The 27,974-nt window shown below is 39.3% G+C and overlaps 1 long non-coding RNA gene across 4 annotated transcripts in view; it reads left to right on the forward strand.

Annotated features, from left to right (window-relative positions):
* Positions 1–27,974, forward strand: part of LOC138109496 (uncharacterized) — a 299,865-nt gene that overhangs the window by 34,117 nt on the left and 237,774 nt on the right. The window contains exons 2-4 of one of the 4 annotated variants that reach the window (XR_011150521.1): positions 3,832–3,879; positions 6,514–7,051; positions 7,606–9,517. The exons of 2 other annotated variants lie outside the window; for them this stretch is intronic. This is a non-coding gene — a long non-coding RNA (uncharacterized lncRNA). Of the gene's footprint in view, positions 1–3,831; positions 3,880–6,513; positions 9,518–27,974 lie in introns of those variants that run through there. One more of the 4 variants, XR_011150520.1, reaches the window with a different exon arrangement.

The raw sequence follows: 27,974 nt of genomic DNA on the forward strand, positions 1-27,974 counted from the left end.
TTTGTTCACACGACTGAGAAAGTATATTAAAGTTTGACAAGTTGCAGTTCCTAAGAACTTCAGTGGCAACACCACCGAATGAAATATTGGAGCAATAATAGTCCTCAGTAGCTTTTTCATCTTTGATGCTAGTTTATATTTTTTTTTTTCCCCAGAGGACATTTCCATGGCTGTTCTTCTGCACCCCATTTATATAAAAGAAAACTAGATTTTCTTATTGAACAGTGTTCTGGTTACATTCCTCATATCAGTACGTGATGCCTAATTTTTTTCATATCTCTGTGGGCATCTCTTCAATGATATGTACATGCGTAGTGCTGCTTTGTGTTTTTGTGTTGTTTTGTTTCTTCTCTTGTAGATGACAAATGGGATTTTCAGCTTGGGGCTGTACCTACATGTTCTTGTATTTCTTACCTTGCTGTCCATGGGATTTAAGCCAGTCCAGCAAAAAGCTGTTGGTGGATGCTGAGTTGACTTCCTCAGTACCTGCTTAGATCTGTGTGACCTCCTACCACAGGGACACAGAGAAACAATAGAATTGAGGTTATTGAGAGGCTTAATGGTGTACCTTGGTCCTTACGTGGGCTCAGCTTCAGTCAGAAAGGCATCCTTTTATTGTCCTCTTTTGAAAATACTTGGTACATTAGTAGAAACAAGAACTTATACTAAATGTGCAGCCTTCAGATACCTTTAAACAGGAGAGGGGTAAAGATATCTTTTTGAGCTTTCTAACAGATTTTTGCATGTGACTTTCATATGCACTTTTCCCATGGCTAACACTGAAGTTACAGCACAGAGGGTAAACCTGTACATCTCACCTGTGTTTCTCAAACACATGCGTGCATGCACGTGTGAACACAAATGTACATGCTCTTGTTTGTCAGCTTCTCTGCTCTTAAAACTCTGCATAACACAGGCTCACACTTGAATTCAGGAAGAATTTCTTCATGAAAAGGTTGCTAAGCTTTGGAACAGACTGCCCGGGGAGGTGGTGGAGGTGTTCAAGAAATGAGCGGACGTGGCACTCAGTGCCATGGTCTGGTTGACAAGGCAGTGATCGGTCAAAGGTTGGACTCGATGATCTTGGAGGCCTTTTCCAGCCTAAATGCTTCTGTGACTCTCTGACTTGATAGGCTTTGGATTTGGGCCTGGCAGCACACAGCAGTGTTTACTCAGAGCTGCTGATGGCGCTATGTGAAATTGTGGGTCAGCGGAGGAAAACTGTTGAAGCTTAGATTACAGTAAAGGTTGCAGAATTGCTGCTGCCACAGCTGTTTTTCTTTTTGGATAGTCAGGTGTTTACTCTTGCAGAGGAAAAAAGGGAACACTAAGCACCTCCAGAAAATGGCGTTTAGCCTGAGTGCTGGATCAGAGCATAATGGTGCAATAGGTGGATTTCTAACTGAATGGTTTGTCCCACTGCCAAATCCAGATTGCTTCTTTAAAGCAGTCTTCTTTTGGGCACGTGGCATGAAGGAAGAAATTAAGCATCAGCACAGTAGTATCTTCTCCTGTTAAATTTTACAGAATGTGGAGCTCTGTGTGGAAAAACATAGTTTTTTCTCTTGGTGATGTAGAACTGGTTTTTAAAGTGAGCTCTTTGTCTTTACAAGAGCTCAGTACTGTTCATATAACAGTCTTCTTTGTAATAATATTTCCTCTTCCACTTCTAACTGTGTGGGAAGAGGGCTCTGTGTGCCATACTGATCATTAAATGAAGGTTGTGAACATGCTACTCAGAATGTTGCTGCTATTATAAGCATCAAGTATGATGTCAAGAGTTTCAATTAGTCGTGCTGGTGAGTGACTTGCTGGAAGATGCTGTTTAATGGCGTCTGTAGAAGTGATCTTGGACCATTTCCTTGTAGGTGGGTGACTCATGCTCAACATGAAGCGCTGTTGTGTAGTGGGCTTGTATTTCAGGGCTTGTAAATTGAGACAAATAAGGCAAGTTTAAATGACTAGCATTCCTGATTGTACATGCAAGGCCTTCAGCCCACAGATCACCTTGGAAACCACAGTACCTCAGGCCCACCAGCCAGCAGTGAGTGTAACAGCACTGCAAGTAGTCTGGGAGATTGTAGGGGAGGCTTCCAAGCTGGAGACGCTTAGCTCTAGAGAACGGACCTCTTATGGTGCCAGCATGATAAGACTGTCCTGTGCATTGATAACATAGTACTGTGTTTTTTCAGTCTTCTGAATTTAGTCTCACTACGTTCTGTTCCTTCTTAAGGTTTCCCAGCATAGGTCTGAAGTATGGGACCAACATCCTTCTGCCTCCCTCTTAGGCTGCTTTTGTCATGGTAACAAGTGGTACATGATATTTATGTTACTCTTCTCTGTCGCTGGGCAACTAGACAGGGATGATGATTCCTAGAGTGTGGGAAGGGACATAGTGTTACCATCATCTAGCAGTAAGTGAGATGAATACCCTGTTGCTAATGTGCATAAAGCATAAGGTTCTTCTGTGTGATTGAAACTAAATTGTGTGTTGGGGCAAGCACACTCACTTCTTGAGGTTATGCTGAGATTTCATGTACTGCTGCTTCAGAGAACTGCAGTTTAAGGTAGCTCTAGTAGCCCTGGGTTATGTGTCGTGTTTTGTTACCAGATAGAAAAGCCCTTGGGAGGCAGCAGGGAGTAACAACAGCAGCTGCTGCTCAGAGGAGAACAGAGTGATTCCTTGTTCAGCTATTATTCCTGGCATGGCTGAGAGAGGGTAGGGAGAGAATTCTGCATAGTTTTGGAGGTGGCTAAGAGGAGGAGGAAACCTTCACACTTGGTAGACGCTGTTCCTTGTTGTCCTAGTGGCGGGGAACTTCTGCCCATCCTCCTGCTGGAGTAGCCACTGGGAAAGGTCTGTGACTGATATTTCAGCTAGAGGAACCATAAAGTGTGTGCTCACTCTGGAGTTATTTGGAGGGAAGGAGGCTGTGGTATGAGTCTCCACATTTAACGTGTGGCACTGTTATCTGTAGAAGCCCATTGGGCAAATAAAGACCATAAGATGAGGTCAGCAAGAAGGTAGTGGGACCACAGTGCCTGCTGTAGAAGTGGAAAATCATGGGTGGATAAAGGCCTAACTGTGTAAATGATCATCTGAGAATGCTAGAGAAGAATCCCAAAGGCTTGGAGGAGGGCATTTTCGTGGAATATTGCCTGCACATTTGTGTGTCCTGTCATTTCCATAGGGCAACAATTAGTTGGGAATGCTAAGAAAGACATATTAGCATAATTATACCAAATGTTGCTTTGGTTCTATAACACCTGTCACTTGAAACTTCACAAATATTATACTCTTTTTTTAAAATTCATCCTTCCTTTTTTGTTTGTTTCTATGTAGACAACTAAAATGAGATCCTGTTGGTCAGTTATACTGCAACAGTCTTCAGCTGACTCCTACTCCACCTCTTCTCGTTCATCCATTTATAGTAATAGTGGAGGAGTCCTGTGCTTTTTATTTCAGCAAAAATAAAGCAAGCTTGTTGTTTTGAAATACAGCTGGGAAATACTGCCTTAAATATGTGGCTAAGTCCTTAGAATAGATTAAGAGTCTGATGTTTCTAATAATAATAAATTAGTGAGACAGTACATTTTCTGCTTGATAACTGACTGGAAGGCAACGAGATTACTTTCAGTGTTTAGCTTCAAATATTAGTTTTCTCTTCCTTAAATTGCGTTAGTTATATCTAATTATAGGTACAGTTTGTGGTAATCAATTTGAAGCATAACGATGTGAGTTGCCTCTCTCTCTAAAGAATATATTTTGACTTGGAACATTAGAGGTATTTTGAATGCTGTGTGATTTTCATTTATGATTTGATTACACAGGTAATTGAAATGTGACAGACTCTGATAACATTTTGTTGGAACAAATTGGTGAGTTCAACTTTTTTCTCAGATATATTTTTTTTTTGCCTCCATAAAGGCAAAAGAAATGAGAGTTTTCAGCTGCTTGACATACAGATATTTATGAGGAATTTAATCTTTTTGCACTGGGTCTTAATTTCTCTTTTCAGTGTGATGTCTATTGGAAGGGAAAAAACCAAATAAACTTCAGTTTCCCAAGCTAATAAATCCAGCAACAGAGCTGTTGCTGCTCAATGACAGTAAACCAGAATTAAGTGTAATTTGGCAACTTAGGTGTAGCTTACAATGAACTTATGTCACCTCAAAACTGTGCCATTGCAATTATGATAAGTAGTAGTTCACAAATAAGATATCTAGTAATTCTTGATTGTGATGAACTGCAAACCTCTGCAGGCACCTAAAGATTGTTGTACAATATTTGGTAAATATCTGTAAATGCTGTTAACAGCTTTTTTCCTCTGTTGAAACAGAATGGCCAAGCTTATGTGAAATGTCAGTTAAAATAAGTCCTTTTTACTTCCATCTTATGATGTGTCTGGGGACTGACTGTGTCACTGCACACGAGTCAGCACACAAAACCTTAATTCAGAAATAAACTATTCCAAATAATTCAAATGCTATATATGCAGAAGATATTGCGTGCAATTAGATTGTACCTAGCCAAATTTTTGCCTTGAGTACCCTATTTTAGACTCCAGTCATGTAAATGTACACACTTAGATTTACTTATGAGTACATTAACTGCAGCAGGTTGTTACTTAATAATGAACCAAAATGTGTGCATAAATCCACTCAGCATTGGGAATTAAATATGTTGAGATAAATTGGTTTGTTGGAATGGGTAAAAACAAATAAAACCAGGCTAACCAGAAATTATTGTTTCCCTTTGGTGGAGAACCTGAGGAAGGATAGAGAGGGAGAGTAAAATGAGAGCGGTTCTTTACCTGCTGATAAGAAAAACTTGACTCTGAAACTTCCTACAGAATACAAATATCCAATATATTATTTCAGGACTACTACCTATATTATTAGTATTGAAGTGTTTCACTGGGAAAGTGTCTAAAGTCTAACTTACAAAATGTATTTATAGATTAGTGCGTAGATATATGCATAAATACACTCTACAAGCATGAGTGCCATGCCATATATAATATTACAGGTATTCTTCCAATACCATGATTTGCAATCTTTTATTCCTACTTCTGCTATTTGTAGATTGCTAGCATTTCTCAACGGGAGATGTGGATCCCTATGTGTAGTAGATTTAAGTTCTCTAAGAGCAAGCTTGCTCTTCCTGGTGGTTTTTGGAATTGTCAGAGATTTGCCAGGAGTCATAAAGTTGATAACAGCTTTGAATTACCTGTGAACGTTTTCCTAGTGGCTTTATTCCTTTCCATTCATTATCAGGAGTGTTGAAAAAACCAGGAAAACAGTCCTGATAATATTTTGGTGGGGGGCGGGGAGGGGTGTGAAAATAATGTGATTGTGCCTAGCTTTTCTAGTGCTTCCTAGTGTTTCCCTATGTTCAAGACCGAAAAAGAGCCGTTCACGTTCACGTATGTGTGTGTATTGTTCTGTGCGAGTAGGCTTAGTGTGATGAAGTTGCAGAACAAGGTAGAAAGGCTGCCTTCAGCTACCTGTTGAAAAGGATGAACCATGGGTTCTTCCTGAGGTTGTGTGTGCGCCGGCTGATTCTCACCACCCTTCCGTGGAGCAGAAGTTTGCCTGGCTCCTTCCAGAAAGTGTCATTCCAGTGCCACCTCTTGGTAGGCTCACACACCGACTTAGCTGCACAGGCTTAATTCCACGAGTGAGGAGGTCAGCACACCCCTCGTACAGAAACAGCCTCCGTCCCGTGAGCTGCCTGCTGGGCAAGCACTAACCCCGTCTGGTACCAGGACTCCACATTTATTGGTTGAAAATACTCTTGGTCTCATAAAAAGGAGCAGTTGGCTGATGCACTGCTGCTGGGTTTAAGGCATGTTGCTACAAAGGTTTGCATGCATTTGGACTTAGCCCAGTAAATAAAAAGCTGTAAAGTAACATTTTCCAGCAGGTTTTTGTCAATTCAGTGTGTCTCGTTGCCTGGATTATAGTGCTGAGTGGTCAGCAGTTTTTACAGCTGATGCAAAAGGAGTAGTTCCTTTTTGCGCAGCAAGGGTTGCGTAACCTTATGTGCTCTGAGGAGTAAAATCAAGCAGCATGGCCTTTCAGGACTTCCTTCTTCCCACTTCTCCCAAGATATCCACAGTGCTTCAGTTTTTAGGGAGGAATATTTTCAGGTGGATAATGGCAGTACACTTTCAGCTTCCTGAAACAGCATCCAAGAAGGAAAGGACAAAGTGATGTGGGTACTTAACACCAATACTACAGAAATTTTAATTTATTCATTCTGCCTCAATCTGATCCCTTTCTCCTTTCTTAGGCTGTTGTTTGGGATTTTCTGTTAATTTCCATAGCAGTGTAACTGTTAAATCTGCAGTGTGCCCTCCAGCCCTTGCATGTGTGAGCGTGCTTTGGCACAGCAGAGAGTCTCCTGTCAATTTTGACCTTTGGTCAGTTTGTTAACTTTTCTTTATGGAGATGGTATTGGTGGTTATCGTGTTACAATCAATACCTCCCTTACCCTTTACTTTGTTACAGACTCTATTTAAAAGTGCTGAGAAAAGCCAGAGATGAAGAAACAGCTTCAGAGAACACTCCATAAAGATGCTCATCTAATCTAATAATATAGACTGAACAGAAGAAGAGAAATTGAAGTGTACTATTCAAATATGAAACAATGCCAAAGAAAGCGTTTGTGTTTTGCAAGGATAATTAGGAAAGAAAACCGCTTGTAACTGTACATAATTAAATGTGAAAGGGAGGTGAAAAACTTTCTTTATATCAGCAGAGAAGGTGAAAAGCTTAATTTTTCTTTCAAGTTTTCTCCTAATGAAGTAGTGGATTCCTGACTGACAACTGAGTCCAAAAGTCCTTCTGCCAGCCTCAGTAAGGGCATTCTTACTCATTTTAACAGCAGGTACTTAATGTTTAATTCTTTCAGTATTTCTAGTTGTTCTCCCTCCATGTGTTTTGAAAGCCTTCATAATGATTTTTGCATTGTGGCATGCACAAGCATCCTCACTTTCTCTTGGTGTCACTGGCAGGGAGGATCTGCTGGCAAGGCACAGGTTTCGAGGTATGCAGAAAATAATTAGTTTTCTTTGTAGTTTATCTTAAAGATGTTTCTCATTCCTCTTGAAAATCAAGATTATGCTGTGTGACTTTCTCATCTGACTGTCCTATTTAAAAAAAAAAAAAAAAAAAAAAAAAATCACTAAGCTTTGGGTAAGTGTTACTAGGCCAGAAAGAAAAGCTGGAACAATTGAGGCTCTAGGCTCATCCATCAGTAGGACATTCGCATGGGACACAAGAAACTGCACTACTTGGAATGTGGTGTTTTTATAGAACTGAATTCTTTTTGGGATCAAAATGGAATTAATTTCACTGTGTGTGGGTCAGTGAGAAGATGTCTCTTGCAGCTCTCTGCATGATGGTTTTGTCTGAGTAGTTCAAAATTTGGAGATTTGTTGGCTCACTTTATGGGTGAAGCAAGATATGTGTTCTTCAGTGTAAAACAGTGGGCAGTAAGCCAATCTTCCTAAACTGTTGCTTAAGCTGCATGCCTGCTTTATATCACTGCACTATATAGTGGTTTTATAGTCATCCTGTATTTGTTTCTACTAATTTTAGATATTCTGAGTAGAGTGGAGTGTTTCTCAAGTACCCAAACCTGAGTAGTAGGTGTTTGTGACAAGACTTGAATTCTGAGTGCAACCCCTTCAATATTGGACTGAAATCTTGGTCCAGCTGAAGCGGATACAACTTCTTCCCATCTTTTCCCTTGAAACCAGCTTTTCCAGCCCTTCTGCTGTGTCCAGACTGTCAGCATATGCCTCCGTGTACAGTAGTTAATGCTCTACTCTTAGTATTATCTGCATTAAAACAACCAAAGGAAGTACTAAAATCAGGCTTTGATTCTACTGTCACATTCAAATTTCTGGGAGAATTGACTTGATGCAGAAAATTTTCTGATTAGGGTTTGAGGAGGATGTTTTTGTGTCTCAGTTCCATCTGTTTTGCCTTTTGCATAAGGCCTGCGTCTTTGACATGGGCAGCTGCCTGTGCCCACTGTAAAATCAACCTGACAAGTTTAGACTCCATGATGCCCCTTTTTGTAACCACATGTTGTTCTCTGAAACACAGCAGAGCTGATCTTGGTCAAATGTGGTGATTTGTCTCATAGCACATTTTATAGGCAAGTGATTACAGTGCAAGTACTGTGTTGCAACTTGAAATGGTCAATAATACTAACAATCATTAATGTGCAGTAATAACTCAGATATATGGAAACCTGCCTGAATGGCTTTTATAATTGTGTCATGTATGTGTTTGTCCTTTATAAGTCTTTTCCATATAAGCCACAGAATTTTTAACAGGATGTGGGAATCCCCCAAGGCCTCATTCATCACAGGCTAACTTACTGAAGTGTCTTTGTTTTCCAGGAGATCATCTGCAAAGGTTCTCTTCTCTTAGTTTGATTAGTGGATGGGTGGAGAAGGGTGCGGGGAGTGGTTAGAAGTATTCACCTTTACTGCCTTGCAGAGATGCACCTTGGGCTTGTGGGACAGAGAAAAGCTACAATGGAAGAGCTGAGTTTTCTGAAATGTGGCATAGTTTAGTGTTAGATGGCAAGTAAGATTAAGTCATTAGGTTTGATGGTGATATTCTGATGCACTGGAAAATTGGCAATGGCACTGTAACAAGACTGACTGAACTTGAGTGTTGTTCTTGATGCGAGGTGATTCTTCTACTGTGAAAGCACATGAAAAAACCATTATTAATACAAGTGGTACACTGATTTTAGATGCAGTCAAAGCAGCAGGAAGTTTTAACAACTTTTGGGATAAGTGAAGCACAGCAGAGGTCATTTTCTCCCTGTGTACACTCCAGACCCGCGTTGAGGTGTATTGGAGAACAGCTGGAAAAGAGCTGTAACGCAGGAAAAGAGATGCTCCTTTCTTCCTTGCCCTAGGAATTGACCTGTCATATTTCTGCCATGGTGACAGCAGATGGTCCCAACTGATACTGCAGGAACCAGGGAGCACTTTCAGTAACTAAGAGTCTAAATGATCCCTCCTAGTATTGGTCACATCATCTAAGCTAACCATCAGGGCTCCTTCTGTGGCTGGAGATTTCTCTTAGTGCAAACCACATCTAAAATGGATGAACTTAGTTGGCTTTTGGTGGCACCTCTTTGGTTCCTAATGGGAAGCTTTTGAATGTCCCAGACAGGATAGTTCTATCTGACAGCAGTCAGGTGGGCCTCTGTTTGAAGAGGATGTGTATCAAAATTAACTGTTAGCTACAGCAGTTGCTGGGAAGAGGCGAGGAAAAATAGAGGGTGAATTAAATAAAAGATAACTTAATAATGCATTTGCTTAGCTTTGTAAGAACCTGATCACTCACTCCCTTTGCATTTACATGTTATCTGAGAATTGAGCACTATTTACAGCTTATTCCATGCTGATTTATTTCATCTGCTCATTATTCCAAATAAGAACTTTCTGTAAGTCTCCATCACAGGTGAAGAAATCTAAATAAATTAAGCACATCTGCAAACAGAGCTGCTGGTGTATTTCTTATGAACAAATAGACAAATGTTAGGAAAAATATTCTCAGCTCTCTGCTGTGTCAATGTGTCAAATCTCATCAGGATTAACTTCAACCCCTGGGTATCTGCGTATCTTTCTTCACAAACATTTATGATTTCCTGGCACTCGTAACCCTGTCCTTACCAACAGAGAGACTTTTATGCTGAGATGAGTTACACAGATTGAGCAGAAACATTAGCACAGCAATTTGAAATGATTGATATGTGCAGTGCCTTGTCTGCAAAGCTAGTTAGTTTGCTACTTTTGACAAGGCAATTTAACAATAGCAAGTTGTTGATAGTGATCAAAACAGATTGCCATGTGGAGATGGTGGGTTTTTGAAGTGGAATCTAAGCTTTGTAAGCCTGCTAGTTCTGCCAAAAGCTATTTACCTTAAGTTACCCAAGTTCTTAAATTACTTAAATGTTTTGGAAATACTGCCTCTAAAGACGGCCTCCAGAGAATCACAAAACCTAGATTTCATTTAATTGTCACAAGGTAAGATTTGAAAAATTGCCCAAGTAGCAATAGGATTTGTGCATTCATATATCTTTGAAGTCTGGCTCTAGAACATCAAAGGCAGACTGCGGAAGTGAACTCCAAAGATACAGGGGTATGCTTTGGTGTTTCATCTCCAGATTTACTGTTTAAATTCATGGATTTGCTATACTAATAGAATTTTGTGCTCTCTGCTAGACTGACAATTTCCTTCTGAAGACCACTGTGTATTCCATGTGTTAGTCCTGAGCTGCATGCGACCTCTGGTTGGCTTGTGCCATTCTGATGTGTTACAGCAGAGCTCTTCCCCTGATGAGCCTTTCCTCCTGCCAGGCTTCAGTTGCTCCTCATAGCTATCCATACTCTTGTTATTCCTTGTATCACAGGGGTACTTGCACATTTGAGCCAGGCTTAGGCTGTTTCCTGAGAGGTCTGAAGGGATAAAAGGTAGCGGGAGAGAGAGCCAGGACCAGGAATATGGTTTCATTGTCTTTGCTCTTCCATATTTTAGTTTAACCAGGGATGTGAAGGTCATGTCCATTGGTCTGGGCGGTTGTTTCTTTGGATAAGCTCCAGCTTCTGTCATCTGTTGTGGGAAACGTGTAATGGCACTGAAACAGCATGAAAAAGGGATAGCAGCCCTGGTACTTGGCACTTCTCCATTTTTCTCAGCTATGTTGTGCTTCTGTCAACAAATGACTGCACTTTTATCATTGTTGTTCAGCTTCAGGTCACTCCCATGATCTCATCTTGTACAAAAAAGAAAAATCAAATTAGTTTGTCAAAAAAATTGAATTGATGAAATCCAGTTTATGACAGTAGTCTGGTTTCCTTAGAGCAGCAGCTCTCTTATCAGGATCACAGCCTGAGGAGCTCCACAGCCCCTTTGTTTTTATGATAATCAGTGTCTTTCATCCCAGAATCCAAAATGCTGTTGGAGCATATTTAATATTCTAGCCATTCCATGTGTCAAACAAACATTTGGGCTGTATCTAAGGTGGAAAACAAAATTGCATGGTTTTTCCTCTTCCTCTGTAGGGCTGCCTGTCTTACACATGTAGGTGAAGGAATTTTCCGGAGCCCAGCTACTGTGGGGAAAGGTGAAGTTATATCTTGGCATCCACAGGAAAACCTAAATTTGTTAGCCATGGCAGAGGCACTGCAGAACAAGTAAGGAGAGAAGCAGATTCTGAATGTCACTTTATGATTGATGAAGATATGGGTGGTGCTGGAGGAATTTTCCAAAGCATCCAGAATTGACTGTGAGCCTCTTGCCATAAATTACTCTGGAAAACCCTACTTGCAAAGTGATTTTAAAAACCAGGATGGATATAGAAGAGGAGCTGTGAATGTCAAGCATAATTTCTTGCCCAAAGCAAGATTGTCTCTTGCAATATGGTGCAATCTATGTACCTGTCTTTTACAGACCTGATTATGAGGGTAACTGATATCTTCCTTTTTTCTTTTTTTTTTTTTTTTTGGGAAATTCACCTAAAAACTGTCTCTAAAATCACAGCCCTCCTTATTCACATAGCAAGATAAGAGACAATGTGCAGACAATATGCCATAGATTATTTTGCTAGGTGATAAGGAAAAGCAAGATGTTCAGAAGACATATTATTTAATTTTTAAAAAGATAGTTAAACATATAAATCTTTCCTCATAAATTCTCCCTGAATGGTCCTAGTTGGAAATTTATCACGTTAGAAGCATTTTAGTTTCACAATTCATTTTTTTCTACTTTACATCTTTAAGTTGAAGATTGATGCCTGATTAAAACATTTCACCCACACCAGAGAAATTTCCAATTAAAAAAAAAATCCTCAGCCAAAAGGAACATGCCAAGTGAGAAAAATCACAGCTATCTGCTCTGTGGATTTTCTACCTGATACTGACACCTGAGTTCTTTGTAGACTACAAGAATAATTACAGTGCATTTGCATAGGCTGGTGCTGAGTTCCTGCAAAAGAAATCCAGGAAGGGATTAGCATTCTTATTCAGACACCTTGCATATTATATGCTGGATTCTTGAATTAATTGTCTCCTCTCCACCCACACCACATCCTCCACCTCCCAATTTTATTGTTGTATAATGTTTCTAGCTTGAAAATTTCAGATAGGAACTGACTATATTGGAATTTGTGGAGGGAACCAAGCAGAAACAAAACTAGTTTCCTAAGTAAATATTGGCTCTGCCTGACTTTTTTTAAGCGCTCTGTGAGAGTGGGACCTGTGTCTATCACAATCTAAACAGTATTTTCAGCTAGTTGAGCCAGTCACGATTCTCTAGCTAGGATCAAACATCAACCTACATTTTGGGTTGGTTTTTTTTTTCTAAAATGGCAACTAGAAACACTCACTGACATCCAGCCCCCGAGTACTCAGTTCTGTACACAAAGAACAGTCAACACAGGACCTACAGGAACAAGACACTTGTCCTACCTACTGCACCTTCTGCCGTTTCATCTCATAGGTTCTTCTGTTTCCCTGTGGACAATATTCTGCTTCTGGAGAAGGGAAAGGTTTTCCTGCGAAGGGAAAATCAAGGAGAGCTGTAACTGTTTGCAGGTTTATGAAAGGCTGCTGCACTGATAGGACAAGCAGTGATAAGGCTGAACTTCAGAAAGGATGATTTAGATAAGATGTGCTAGGTGAAACACTGTAACAATAAGAGCCGTGAGAGCTTGTGCTGCCTGGGTATGCTGCAGAGTCTCAAGTAGCAGAGATACTGTAGGAAAAACCTGGACAGGCTTTTGCAGAGGATAAAGATGACTCCAGGCATTCTTCTAAGCTGCTTTCCTGTCCCGTGTCTCTGCCTTTCTGGGCCTTCAGGGAGACCATGCCCTCTCAGAATTACTGATTTATTAGTGGATAGAGCACTAATGGGAGCACACAAGGGCCTGTGTTGTCTTTCCGGTTTTACTGCTAGCCTCGTGCATGACTTCTTGACCCTGCTGACCAGGGAGACTGCAAGAATCTTCAGGTGTGTCTTTGTACAGGGACAGGGACACTGCACAGTCCCTCAAATGTTAGAAATGCCCCATCTTTTTATGGTTAGAAATGCCCCATCTTTATTTAGAAACGCCCCATCTTTAGAAATGCCCCTTCTTTCAGTAAACAACTACTATGCTTGAAGCAGTTTGACAAGCTTATGCACTGCATTTCAGAAAAAAAAATGGGGTTTAAATATATTTTTAGTTATTTATATTATTATAGTGTCTACTGTATTCCTTGTATTTATGGCAATTTATTTCTGGATACTAAAACTGCCTTGTTACTTTGCTTAAGAGGCAACACAAAATAAATAAATGAATAAATTATTTACCCAGCTTTGGTGTGAATCACACCCCTTTCACTGTAAAATTATGCATTGCAGAAGTTATTTTTGATCCTGCAAACTGAAGGGGGTTTTGGATTATGGACTAGTCTTTTGGAAGTGCTCATAGCTGCTCTCGCTCAGAACAAGGGAGAAGAGCTCCCCCAACGAGAACAAAGGGAGCTGTGAGGTGCTGAGCAGGTTTGAAACTTCATCCATACAGCTTTAGAGTGTGCATTTTGTTAAGGATTCTCTCTGAAGGTTCCAGTAGAAAGACTTGGTTTCAGCAGGCAATAACACCAAGGGTTTTAAATTGATGCTTATTTTTCCTCAGTTGGACAAACTAGGCCATGCTGGAAAGTATGACTCCAAGAATCTGGGACCTGAAGAACAATTTTGTTTCCAGCCTGAAAAATTACTGCTGCTGCTTAGTATAGGCCTGCTGCATTCACACATACTTTTAAGCTCCAGCCTTCCACCTATTTATATTTCTCCCTCAGTATTTGAACTCAGACAAGACAAGGTCTTTGCCTGTTTTTTTACCACTGAACTCTACCTTCAGCTCTTGGTCTCTCTCATTTCAGGACTCTTTCCTCAGAGAAACTCTTGGGGCTGACTTTTCAGAAATACTGATCTCTACACTCTGCTTTCCCACCAACAAAATCTTGTGCTAAGGCAATAAATGCTTTTCAACACTTACTTTCCTGTGAGAAAGTTGAATGATCGCAGTTTAAAAGCAGATATCTGCATTTCTTTGTTGCCTGTTAATGTCACAGTATCAAAGTGCTTCAGTACAGACTCTCATATCTCTGAAAAGCAGAAAAGTACTTCTATATCTAGTTTTCAGAAAAGATGTAGTACAGACATGGTACTGTGTGACATTTTACTTAAGAAGCAGAAATAAGTAATATCAATATGGTCTATATTAAACAACTTATAATGAAAGTGTAAATGTAAGATTGTTGGGTAGGGGCTTGGATAAGTTATTCCTTGGCTCTGCCTGTATGACATTTTCATCAAACAAAGCCAAAATCCTTACTGATAAAATCTACAGATGACATTAAGGCTAAAGGAATAGCAAATAAAAAAGAAGTGGAAATCAGTGCAGTCTGCATGCAGCTTATTCCAAATCTGCAAACATTGTGCATTCCAGCATGATCGTGCGGAAAGGTGCTGAATGCTCCTTGTACGTGCACGGGTGGTGGCTCTGTCCTAGGACACCACATCTCCAGAAAGGAGCTAGGGATTCTGATGGTTGATGAATGGGATATTGAATGATGGATGCCCTACAGTGCTTATGAGTCAAGATACTTACATGAATTCCAAATGCATAAAGAGCAATTGTACCGTAGGACCACTGCTGGAATGCAGCTTTGATTTTTGTGTTGATAGCTGAAGAATCAGTGAGAAAATTAGGAGGAGAACTGTGAGGAAGATAATTGAGAACCTGAAAACAGAGCTATTGTTTAAAAGCATACTTGGTTATGTATTATATTTGCTCAAAGGAAACCTGGATCAATTTGATCACAGTTTAGCGATGTGTCTTTGAATGTAGAAAAATACAGTAACAGGTGTCCAGCCTTCGAGCGAAGGAACAACAACATACAGTAATGAAAAGCTGAAAGCACTGCTTCATTTTGAATGATCAAGATAATTAATGACTGAAATATTCAAGCATCATTACAGTTTCACTCCACACTGAAGATCAAATAAGGAAGCTTTGCTAGTGTGTGTCATACCAGAGTTGAAATTAGAAGGTGGAATTGGTTCCAGAGAGCTGTAACATCTCACTTTTGGGGTAGTACTTAACAAGTTGCCCCCAAGGCTGGGGCTGCTTGATTTTATTTTCATTCCTTTTTTTTTTTTAAGCCTTATGGATGTAAAATGCAGCATGCTATTTCCAGCCTTACAAAACTGGACCTATCTTAGTTCCCTCAAGACTAGAGGCTGCAGTGGTCTGCCATATCTGCTTCTTAAGGCACCAGTATAGCAGCAAGAAATACAGGGAACTCCAGTAGGAAACTAGGAAGCATCCTGTTTCTGCAGTGTAACCATATTTACCTGTATACTAGGTATAGGTGATTGCTGTGTCAGTAGCTCAGTACTATCCTCTTTCCTATTCATTCACACCTGCTTTTTGCAAAATTCATTCAAACCTAAGGAGTAAAATATCATCTTTAATGCTTATTTCATTACATCTAACACTGAAGTCACCAATTCCAATAAAATATATCCAGAAGGGCACTGTGTCATTTTCCTGAACATTGCAGGAGACATATTAAAATGTGTATGCTAATTGAATGTAGGGAAGCAGGATTTGAAGGTTATGAGCTCTCTCTTGCTTTTCCTAGCTATTCAGTATTTCCCTTATTTTCATGTCAGCTCCCTGCCAACTTCTTTTCTGTATGAAGTAATCATATTCAGCATTAGATTGTAGGATAGCAATAATAATAATAATAACAATAATAAAAGACTTTTTGAATATTTTAAACGGCATGGCACATATCCGTGCTCAAAAAATTCTTTGAATATGACCATGATCTCATTTCCTTCCTGTTCTTTCACCATCACACATGCACTGACAGGAGGGACAGGCATTGCCAAGTTCTGAATCGCATGAGATCCAAAGGGTATTTTCACTTCTTTCATCAGCCAGGCTGAAGTGTTCATTGCAGCCACAGTAAGGTCCAATAATGTGCACGTTGATGAGAAAACTGCAGAGCAAACAGAAGTACGGCAGCCTTTTGTGTTTGAGATTCAGCAGGCACACCAAGCTGAAAGCGTCTCTTCTGCTTTGACATTATCTACAGGTTCAATCTACAATATGCTGATTCTATCATAATACAGAAAATTGGTTAATTCCCTCTGGAAATTTACAATAAAAATAATTCTCCCCTTGAACTGCTCTTGCTTCTTCCTTTGATTGGATGATGCTATCGCCTTCATTCTTAAGTGGGGGACAAAGACAGTATTTATATAGCCAAGTATGTGCATTTATATAAAATCTGAACACTTTATGCACATGCTTTAGACTTTCTCTAAAAATATTGGCAAGTGAAGATGATTAATCAAACTTATTTCCAAGTCACTAGGACCTGTGCACACTTGCAAGTTGTTATCAAATCACTTGAAATTTCTTCCCCCTTTGTTAAAAATTTTTTCCCTCTCCACAACTTGGCTGCTTCTTTTCTTTTGAGCATTGTCCTCATCCAGGATGTCCAATGCAGCACTGGAATTACAGGTCACCATGTCAGCAGATAGAGTGATTTTATCATCCCAGTAGCAGCCATTTTTCTAGATCCGTTTCATTCATTCACGTATGGAAGACAAGAAAGCTTGGAAATAGCAGAAAAACCCTAATTTGAAGTTTACATGTTGCTGCAGAACACAAACTAGCCAGAATCTAGGATTAAGGCAGACATTGTTTTGGCAGGGAATGTAATTAAGCACCAGCACAATTTGACTGTCTTGTGGATGAACTCTCTAAACTTTATAAAGTAGCTGCTGAGGATCTGACAGACATCATGAGCTTGTCCGGTACTTAAGAGGTGGGGGCCATGGTTGGCAGTGTAAAAAAGATCAGATGAAGGAGATAGTGATAAATTTCTTCCAGCTTCCTAATCTCAGACACTGCATTTCCTGAATTTTTATGTGTTTATAGGCAATGTGCATTTGAAAGTCATGTGGCTCTGCTGTCAATGCATGGTGAGACAAACCATATTTAACGGGATGCAACTTCTATTTTCCATGTGTGCCACTGTGAAACTTTAAAGCATCTTTGTGTTCTCCTTCTGAACTTTATTATGGGTGAAATTCACATCTGATGAAAGTTCTCAAAATAATGTCAGCTGCTTGCCTTATGACACAAGTTAGCACATACTGAGTCTTGGACTAGGAGTCAGCATAGAGGGCTGGAAAAAGGCCCTCTGGGAGGTGATCTAGTAGGGCTGCCTTGCCAAGTGTGTGTTTTCCCAAAAAGCATTCTTAAAATTGCCAGGCTTTCTCTGTAGTGTGTAGAAAATACACACCTTGATAACAACCAGTTACAAGAATTGTAGACTAATAGTAGCCTGGTGGGGATCTCATATTTTTTGTCTATTAATAGTTCTCTTCTATTAGTGCTGGCTATGGTTGAAAACACAGATACAGAGAAGCACAATTTTGTAATATGCTTCTGCAGACTCTGAAGCATATCAGCAAGTACTGGAATATTGTACACATGCTGGTTCCCAAGCTTGGAAGGCTTTGTGAGAAACTCTCTGCACTAGAGAGTTTCTTACTAAGATGTGTGATTTCTGCTTCCTATTGAGATTTACTGACTTGCTTAGTTTCCCATAAAACATAGAAAGAAGGAATCCACTGTGTAAAATATTTATTTTCTTTTTTCTCTTTTAAAAATTTATTTATTTATTTGCAAGAAGCCATTTTATGAGCAATTAGGGTTTTTTATTTGCCCCAGAGTAATATTTTTGTTTCTGATTTGGCATATCTTTATTAGGCTAAATAAAAAAGAACTGCTTAATTTCCAGAAGACTAAAGAAAAATAATGTGCCTGCCAAAGACATATCGTGTTCATAGCCAGGCACTTAGGTTCAAGTTCAGCAAAAGTGCAGGGAGGAAGGGCTGGCTCTGGCCAGAGAACTGCCACAACCTTTGCACTGCCTTCCTTGCTTATCCTAGGTTTTGGGAAAATGCTGCTAATGGCCTGTGACAAAGCCAGTAGAAGCAAACTGCATCTAGTTTTTTGATTTTGAGGAGGAGAAGAGAGCAGCTAGTGCCTCTACAAGCAATGTTTCTCATATGAGGCGCAAGAATAGCTAGTCTGGGCTTCCATTTTGTCTTATTCCCATGAGAACTGACCAGTCTCCTCCTGTGGCTGGCACAGGCATGGCTTAAGCCATTTTGTGGTCTCCTGAGAAACTGTGATGTATCTGCAAGGAAAACCAGATAAAATACACAAGTGCTCAGGCCCCAGGGAAAGGGAAATGAGGCTGAGAATCTGGATGGTCTTTAGGGCTTTTCTCTTAGATCTTCTGCTTCTGAATGCAACAGTCTAGTATTTCTGCTTCCCCAAAAGGGGAGGGATATCTGAGCTAGCTAGAGTTAAGCAGATAGAAATAAAATGAAGGAAAGAATTTAGAAATATCTTAGTTGCTTGCATTAATCAGGATTTTTTTTTTCATTTAAAAATGATCTCAACAGAACAGAGCTTTTAGAAGCAGTTAAAGAATATTAACAAAAGCAATATTTAGTTTAGCATTGAACTCCTTATATGTACAAATCAAAAGGACTGGTTTTTTTGATCTTTCATAAATATTAAAAACTAATTTTTTTGCAAATTACTTTCCTTTTATATTTTTTGGATTTTTTTTAATGAAGCAACCTCTCATTCATAGGGAAAACAATCTGTAAATGCTATATAATACTTTTGCCTGTAAAATGCCTTACCATCATTTGGTGTAACATATTCCAGACAGCTTGATACCAGCCAAATGAATTTATGATTCTTTTACTCATTACAGGGGAGTAAAAGAATCCTTCTGTTTTTTTAATTACTTCTGTAACTTAGTAGAGGAATAGCAAGCCGGAGCATTGCCTGCTGTAAGAACACACTCCCTAAATAACCTCACCCTTAATTCGACATTACATAACAATGATGCACTTTCAGTTTTACATTAGAATGTTAACAAGCATCCTGATTTCAGGATTGGTAGAGTTTTCTTTTTAGAGCAAGAGCTTATAAAAACAAAACTACTTTCTTGAACATAACAGCTTTGCACATCTATTAGGTAGAAAGCTCCACCGATTTAACTCAAAATTAGACAAGATAGAACAGGATATGTGAAGTTCTGTTTGTGTATGCCTTTTGAAATGGTTATATATTACATTAATCTATTAAAACAAAAAAAGGCAATGTCATAATGGTCTTGTTATAAACACTTTGGGAGGTTCAGAGTATGGAAGAAATGATTTACTTTTTTTGAGTTGCTCCTTTCTGTTATGACAGAGGAGAGAGAATAAGGATGAACTTTAGATTCTTGATGGATGGTCCTCAATGCAAAGTATCATAGTAACCTCTTGCTTGCTCAACAGTCCAACATTTTGGTCTTGCTGAGACATTGCACATGTTGCTTTCAGCAGCTGTAACAACTTTCTGTTGTCCCTCCCGATACAACAAGTCTCTTGACCCTTTAATTAACCCAGATATGTCCAGTAGGTGAGAGATTACAGCTTTTACCAGTCAGTCCAAAATAACATGAATTGGAGAGAAGATTGTATTGCTTTGACTACCTTATGTGTTCAGTTTTTTAGAGGAGAAACCATTGAAAAAAGGTAAAATAAGAATAATAAACAGTATTATTAATGATAAGGAATGAACTGGGAAAACAGTTCAGATATAATTTAAAAAGTTAAAAAAAAAAAAGTTGAAAGAGAGGGATGGTTTTGCTGATGGTTGCAGTGGCAGCTCAGTAATAAGGAGCCAAAATTTCTGTTGGCTCACAAAGCAAGGGAACATGAAAAACGTAAAAATGAAGAGATGAGAAAATCCCATATGTCTGTGTGATCCTGATGAACCTTGAAGACACAGTTTTGGTAATCTGTGCCAATTCTGCCAGCAATAATTCAATAGGAGCCTCTTAGTGATTAAATATCCTTTTTAACATCAGTAATAATTACTGTGTACGCTTAAGCAATAAACTAATTCCTGACTCCAATCCCTTATAATTAAGGTTAATGAATTGAGTTGTCTTTAGTGTCAGATAGGCCTGAACATAGATAAAACTACAAGGAAAAGAGATGAAACGGGAGGCTTTAGCAGGGATAGTGTAGAGATAATGTGACATGCTCTTTCTTTAAAAATATCTGCAATTGAGCAAAACATGTATTTATCAAAATAAAATATGTCAACGGAATGCTTTAGTTGCATTTTAGCCAGTTGTCTCTCTCCATTCCATTTATAGAGGCTTGTTGAAAATTTTCTGAATTCTAAAAAATATTTTGATTATGCATCCCTAATCTCTTTTTTAGCTCACTTTCCCATATTATTTCTCAAACTGTTGTAATGGGAAAATAGTAACTAGTGAGTTGGATTTCCAAAGCTCTCAGTAATGACTTAATTTTGTTTGCCATTCAGCATAAGAAGCAGTATTAGGGCCAGCAGAAAACCCCAAGGTAAGGGCTAGAAAACTATTCCTTCTCATTCAGTTTTGTGGACTTGTTAAAAATAATAATAATTACCAAATTTAAAAAAAAAGTATTCTAGACAGAATCTCATAGCAAAAAATAGTTACATTACTCTGTTATTACTTCTATTAACATTCCAAACACTCAGTGGTGTAAAGAGGCATCTCATTCAATCCTGACAGGTTCCTACATGTGTGTAATACAAGCAGTAGGTGAAAGTGGTTGAGGGATGAAGGGGGATGCTTGATCCAGTAGATTCATCTTGTGCTATTACTACCTGCTGTAAGGTGGAAGAAATACAAGGAGACAATGGTTCTACCTCTATGCCTTTGATTGCTCATCTCAGTGGAGGCTGATTTGGAATCTCATCTTTGTCTGGAATGCATGGTCTTTGGCTCTGTTGCTCATGAAAATGTGAAAATGTACTGAGGCCTGCATCAAAATCTCAGCTGGAATAAACTGATGTCAGTGGGCTTTGGTACAGACCGGTGTAGCCCCAGAAGACTGACAAGTCTGAAAATAGCTGGATCTTCTGCAGGTTTCATGTGCCTACATGCACAATTTAATGGCTATTTAGTGTCTTTAAAATGTATGATATTTGCTAGTATTGCCTTTTCTGAAAATTCCTTTGGATGGCATTTGGGCTGCCTTTAAAAAAAAAAAATATCTAACTCAAGTCCCTTAAGCAATCCCCGTTAAATGAAAATGTTCTGCCATTTCAATCTCAATGGGAGATTTTTGTCTGAGACAGAATTTAATGTGGTGCTCATTCACATCTGTAGGAATATGTTTAAAAAACCAGAATGACCCAATGTACTAAAATGAAGCACATAAATCATATTATGGCATTAATCAGATTGCCATATGCAGTTGCCAGCCTCTGCTTAATTTGACTGGGATATACCAAAACATAATGCATCAAGTAAAAGGTATTTTTAAATGGGCTGAAAGTAGCATATACTCCATTACCATTTCTATTTTTTTATTACCATTTCTATTTTTTTTATTAGTGATCAAATGGAAAAAGCTCATTTGCAGCGTTGATGACTTGAAAACTTGGCAGTCGTGTTTTTGTGTTCTTCATGAAATAAAAAATGAGAGAGAGTACGTGTGCCTCAGAAATGGCACAGGTTTGTGTCCATACATGAGAGTGTGTTCATATTCACATCATTTACATAATCCCTGTAAGGGCTTTTTTACAAATGGGGAGATGGAAAATGTCTTGAGTGACACTTCTCTGGATTTCCCCTGTACTTTCAGTGAATTATGTAAAGGTCCAGCGAATCAAAAAGTGCCTCTGATTTTTCCATGCTTTATGCATATGGGATTGAGCGTTCAGTTTTCATGACTCAGACAGAAAGCAACTGAATAGCGACTGGCTGTATGATTTTAAAGGTCTTTTAATAAGGCTTTCCCTTTTTCCATTCTGCATAATACTTTCTCCCATCAAGATTTGGCTGGTTTTTCACCATTCTCATCAGAATTTCCCAGTCTTTTATTTTTAAAGAGTGTTTTCAAATGGAATCAACTCATTGTGGTTTTCAGTTCTTTCTGAGTCTGACATTCCTAATTGAAAATCTAAAAGTGTCAGTGTCACTACCATGCTGGAAATTGATAATGCATGCTAATGAGGACTTCAAAGGAGGAACTGTTTTTATTATTTTAATTCAAAAATGACAGATATGTTTTCTTGAGTCAAGCCTAAAAGGCACATTTGAGGTAGATCAGTTCAGGGAAAAAGCAGAAAGAGATAATAATTCATGAAGTGAGCAAAGCTGTTTCTTGCCATCTTTCTTCCTGAACTCTGGCAAACTTAGGTACCTTTTTGAAGAGCTTACATGGACTGATTGAAATATTCTGTATTGGTTGTAAACAATCTTTTTCTGTCTTCATATTTTGTGGAAATAGGTTTGAAAGTGCCAGCATTATAAACAAATCACAAACACTGAGTACAAGGGAAAAATGAACTGCTAAGTTTAGGTGACAATTGTAATGAAATCTCTAACTGTGGGAAGAAAGATAAAGTTAAGTTACAGATACACTTTGGTCTCTGCCTCAGACTTGCTGATGTGAATTTTGAAGGCATGAAGTAAAACTGAGGTTTTTTTCTTTTCCCAAAATCCCTGTCATCATTGCCCTTGTTTAAGATAACATTTCGTTTTACTTCTGTTCACTGCTGCCAATGCTTTTGATATACGTACTTCAGAGGCCCGTGTTTCTGAGCCTTCCACACACCTACTTCAAGCAATTTACTTGTGTGATCTGTAAATTTTTAGTGGCCTGATGAATGGGTGTGAGTATGGAATGGGAAGGAAAAGGCACACAGGGGCTGCATTTGGACTTTCAGTTCACCTCAGGTTTCAGCAGCATCTTTTCAAAAGGCTGCTTCTGAAAGAAGATGGGCAACTGCGTGCAAGCCAGTAAATGGTTTTCCTGTTTTGTAGGGAGGTCACCTCTCATTCTGGTTCAGCTAAAACTGTACTTGCAGAGCAGTAGGGCCAGATTTGGCTCAGTTTCTGACCCTGCCGTCCTTGCCCATCTGATCTCTGCAGATTTCTTCCTGTGCTGCATCTGCTAAGCACTATCTTGCTCTGTGTTAAGTGACATATTTCTCAGCTGTGTAAGTGGACTCATAACTAAAACCTGAGTCTTTTTTTATCTTTGACTTACAGGCTTTGCAGTATAGAGTTAATTGCTGCATGCATTTTTCAGTGACAAAAGGTTAGGAGTTTATATTCTGTGTATGCTTTTCCCTCTCATGTTCTGTGGCTCGCTCCATATTGCATTTGCCAAACGGGTTTCCACTGTTTCGCTGTATTTTTCTAGTCCAAGGTGCTCCTTTAGGATGAGTTTTCTTCTCAGTATTCTTGCATGCCTTTTGCAAGAGCTGTGCAGGGGAGGTGATAGACTCCAGTTCCAGCCACAGCCTGAGCTTCTCCGACTTGAATTTCAGAATTGAAAACCAGCCTTGTATTGCTGATAACTTTATAGTTCTATTTCAGCAGCTGCAACTAAAAAAAGCACTTTGTTTTGGATTTTTGGTGTCACATATTAAAGAACCCTGTAACCCAGCCTCTAGAGACTAGAGGGGAAAATGCAGGAAACAAAAGTATAGACCTTTGTGGAGACTTTCAGGGCTAAACAGCATTTTAGTCTCAGAAATTGCTTTCCTTTTCCTCAGCAGAGCTGTGTACAGAGCAGGCTACATTCCCCTCCTGTGCTGTACAGCATTCTCTGCTTGTCAGTGGTACAGGTAACTTTCAGCTTGTCATTTGCTTGATGTTGCTGGTGCTGCAATAAGCTTTCATATGTGTGCATTCTTGCCAAGTATATGTCCTTCGTCTGGCTCTGTTCCTTCTAGTTTTTAAGTGTATGTGCCACATTTAAAAACATCGGTGGAATTATCTGGTGGGAGATGACATTCTGAGCTGAAAAAGTGAATGATAAGTAATGAGGGAAGTGGGAAGTAATGTATAAATGCAGAAGTTTTATTTTCTGAAAATTACTGTAGCATCGAAGTCCCTAGATGAGTAGAAACAATGTGCCAACATTTCATCACAGACTCTCATCAAAACTTCAAATAGAATTTTTACATCCATACACTATCATGAAGTATTTATAATTATTGTGCCAGGAAATCTAGCTGGTGATTCTCAGAAATCAAAGGATGAAAAATAAAAGATACATAAATGAATAAATAATTATAGATTCTCTTTGTGCATTCTCTAAACCTAGAATGTCAAAGTTTTTCTGTAGCAGGGGATGACTGACATTTTCAATTGAGCTCCCTGGGAGAGAAATACAAAATGTGCCAGTGGAGGAGGGAAGGCTTCACTGTACAGAGCTCCTAGTGAAATCAGTAGGCATGCTAGCTGTACAGCTTAATAACTATGCCCTGACAGTTAGGGGTAGGTATCTTTTTTCAGATATTTAGGCACTTGATAAATAGGAAGCAGTTTGGTATCTAAATATCTCTCAGGATGTGGCCCTTGTACATGTGAATTGTAATGTTTTTCTGCATCACATAAACGTTGTGATATGTACAGAACACTGCTGCAGAAGGAATTCCTTAATTCTGAGTGAGGGCTTGCACTTTCTTCATTAGAATCATAGAATGGTTTGAGTTGGAAGGGACCTTAAAAATCCTCTAGTTCATGGGCAGAGGTCACTAGACCAAGTTGCTCAGAGCTCCATTCAACCTGGCCTTGAACACTTCCAGGGATGGGGCAAACACAACTTCTCTGGGCAACCTGTTCCAGAGTCTCACCACCCTCACAGTAAAGAATTTCCTCCTAATATTTAATCTAAACCTACTGTCTTTCAGTTTGAGGCCAAAATGCCTTGACTTGTCACGACATGCTCTAGTGAAGCAGGGGAAAACAGAAGTGTTTTTTGAAAATCATTGAGGCACTGAGGTCCTAATACAATCAGGATGGAATGATGGAAGAAGTGTAAGCTGGAGGCTTCTAGCTGAGTAGCTGGGCTGATGCTCCTGTCTTGGAATTTCACACGGAGAGCAAGCCAAGCTGTAGGGACACACAGCTGGTGGAAGGCAACAAAATCTTTTTGAGCAGCAAGGCAGTGAGGGAGATGGAAACCACTCAATTTGCCTGCTGATGTGGCAAGAGACAGGCATAATTGATTTCTGCTCAGAGTAGAACCTGTGTGATCACAATTACTGTGCACTGAGCCCAAGGTAAAACATCATGCTGGGATACCCTGTGTCCCTACCTGGATGCTGGCAAGGCTGGGGCAGGGTGCAGGGTGAGACTGTATCCAAGTGATGCCCATTCTGCACAGAGAGGGCTTCCTGTTTGGGAAGTGCCATGCAGGCATTGTGGGTGGAGGAGAATAGACCTCGTGCTGTCTTTGCTGCCCTCCAACTACACAAATGAGACAGAGGTAGCTAAAGGCACTGACGTGACTTGGAGGAAGTGCCAAATAAAACAGAACTGACTTTCTGACCTTTTTTTTTTTTTTTAATAAAATCCTAACAGTTACCTGTGCCTTACTTGGTATGTTGTCAAAAGAGGCTCAGTTTGTGGAGAATAAAGGTGTCACAAAATGGACAGACTGGGAGGGGAGAGACAGAAAGGAAAGAGAAGCATGTTACAGTCCTGGCCATGCATCAATATCAAGATCCAGCGAGCGGCTTTACCCTACTAGATCTCAGTTTTATGGGAAAAGATTCCATATTCTTTTAAGGTTTAGCATGGCAGCCTTCTGTCTTAACGTACACATTTTTCAGCTCTTGCTTGTATTCAGTTGTTCTACTCCCACTGCAAAGCTGAATCAATCTTTGTGCCACAGTTAAATACTGGGTGATTTAGTGTGCCATCAAAAACTGCATAAACTGCCTATTAGAAATGTATTAAACATTCAGTAGGAAATTGACTGTTCACATATCTCCTTGAAGTAACAATACCCAAATAATACAGCAGTCATTACCCAAGTTATCTAAACTTGGTTAATTGTACAACAATGTGATCATGGTTTTGTGACTGCTGATTTTGATTAATAGAATGCAAGGATTTAATATGACAACTATATTTGAAAAGATGAGGCTGTGTTTCCATGAGCAAATGACAGGGAAATATTTGCAGTGGTGTTCCTTAATCCCCACCAGGATCTAGACTTCAGACCTGTGACCTTTACTATAGTAGGTAGATCTCTGTTCTAGTAATCCCAATTCCAGTGGTAACGGTAATGAAACAAATTCTGGGCATGAACATGTTAACAGCATGAATTTACTGTGCCAGATTTATGCCAAGGAGAGAAAGAAACTTTTCAAATATGCCAAATTTATGAACAGATCTGAAAGATCCTTTTAATCCCAAGATAATGTGTCCTGACAGTGGTAAACTTCACTGATGGAGTGGGTTTGTTGGTTTATTATTATTACTCACACACAGTAGCAGAAAAATCACGTGTTAATGTGTGTGTTACTCTCATTTTTTTATGAAATTCTGGATAGGAAGTCAACTCTAATGGTTTCAGAATGTGATACAGTTTATCAGGGTTCTTTAATATGTCTGACACCATTTTGAAATAGATACTGCTTTTCATATGGTTAATATATTGAGAGAATATGTACTTATCATTTAGAATGAGGGGATCAGTCCAAAGAGATGATGGGGCTAAAAAAGCCTGTTGATTGGAAGATACCATGAGGATACTCTTCACCACCACTCATACATTGGATGAGGCTATGGATATGAAGGCCAGAATTAACTGTTCTCATCATGTCTGGTATTTGTAGGAAATTACGTGGAGCACTGCCATGACTCATAGCTTCCATCTAAGCCTCATTACTTCCATCATTACTCCTCTAAAAGTCTGCCTGCATTTTCAGAGTATTTCTGTGCTTTCATTTTGAAAGCACAGAACAGCTGGAAAACAAAAGGAGTTGTTTGGAACAGGAAGCCCGCCTTGAGTTAAAAGAAATGCAGAGGATATTTGGAAGAATTTCTAACATCATAAGGGAATTAAATATTTTCCCTGAATTGCCAGTGTGTCTGAGGAGAAAGGGAATCATTAAAAGGAATGATGGTCCTCTCACTTCCACCCAGACTGATTTATGGTTTCACAGGCTCTAAGCAGGGACTTGACTGATTTGTCTCCAATATGTTTCAAGGGGTATATTTTCTTGTCCCATCTTCCTTGTTTAATATTATGCCTTCCCTTCTTACCGTCCTGCAGATTTTCCTGAGGTGGAAGGGTAAGTCCTTCTTATATGAGAGCTGCAGGTTCTGAAGGAAATTATTTTTGTCCATGGTTGAGTCCAAGACCCAGAAGGTATCAGAGTCTAGAGATGGGTTCCCTGTGTCCATTTGGGGCCTATAAAACTGCTTCTCTTTGCCTAGACCCAAACTTTACTTTCAAGTCATGAGAATGAAAGGGAAAATAATGTGTGTCCATAAGGAAATGCATTGGAAATGGGTGCAAATCAGGTCTTCTGCTGATGCTGGCCATCTTTTTGGGATGCAAGGATGTTTTTTGATAAGATTTCTGTGATAGTCCTACACTGTAGGCAAAAGACTCAATATGTCTCCTTCTTTTCCTGTCTCTGTACTGCTCAGGCTTTTGCACCATCAGAGGAATGAAAGTGTTTAACTTTTAAACACGTTGTTGAAATATTAAACAAAGTTTTTCCTGCTGATTGTTAATGCCATATCAAAGCAGGTTTGAAACGGCTTCATAATCTCTTACATAATGCTGTCATGCTGTTCATGTCACTGATGCTATTTCATCCTGATAGCTGCCACCAGTAGGAGGCTCAGAAATGTGATTGTAACCATTCTCAAATGCATCTTAAATAAATTTCACAGATTACTCTTGGGGAGAGGTGCTTTCTTATGTTACAGCTTTTTAGGTGGAAACCAAATAGTATTCTCCATTACCTCAGTTTC

This window comes from Aphelocoma coerulescens, chromosome 4, assembly GCF_041296385.1.
Source record: "Aphelocoma coerulescens isolate FSJ_1873_10779 chromosome 4, UR_Acoe_1.0, whole genome shotgun sequence".
NCBI lineage: Eukaryota > Metazoa > Chordata > Aves > Passeriformes > Corvidae > Aphelocoma > Aphelocoma coerulescens.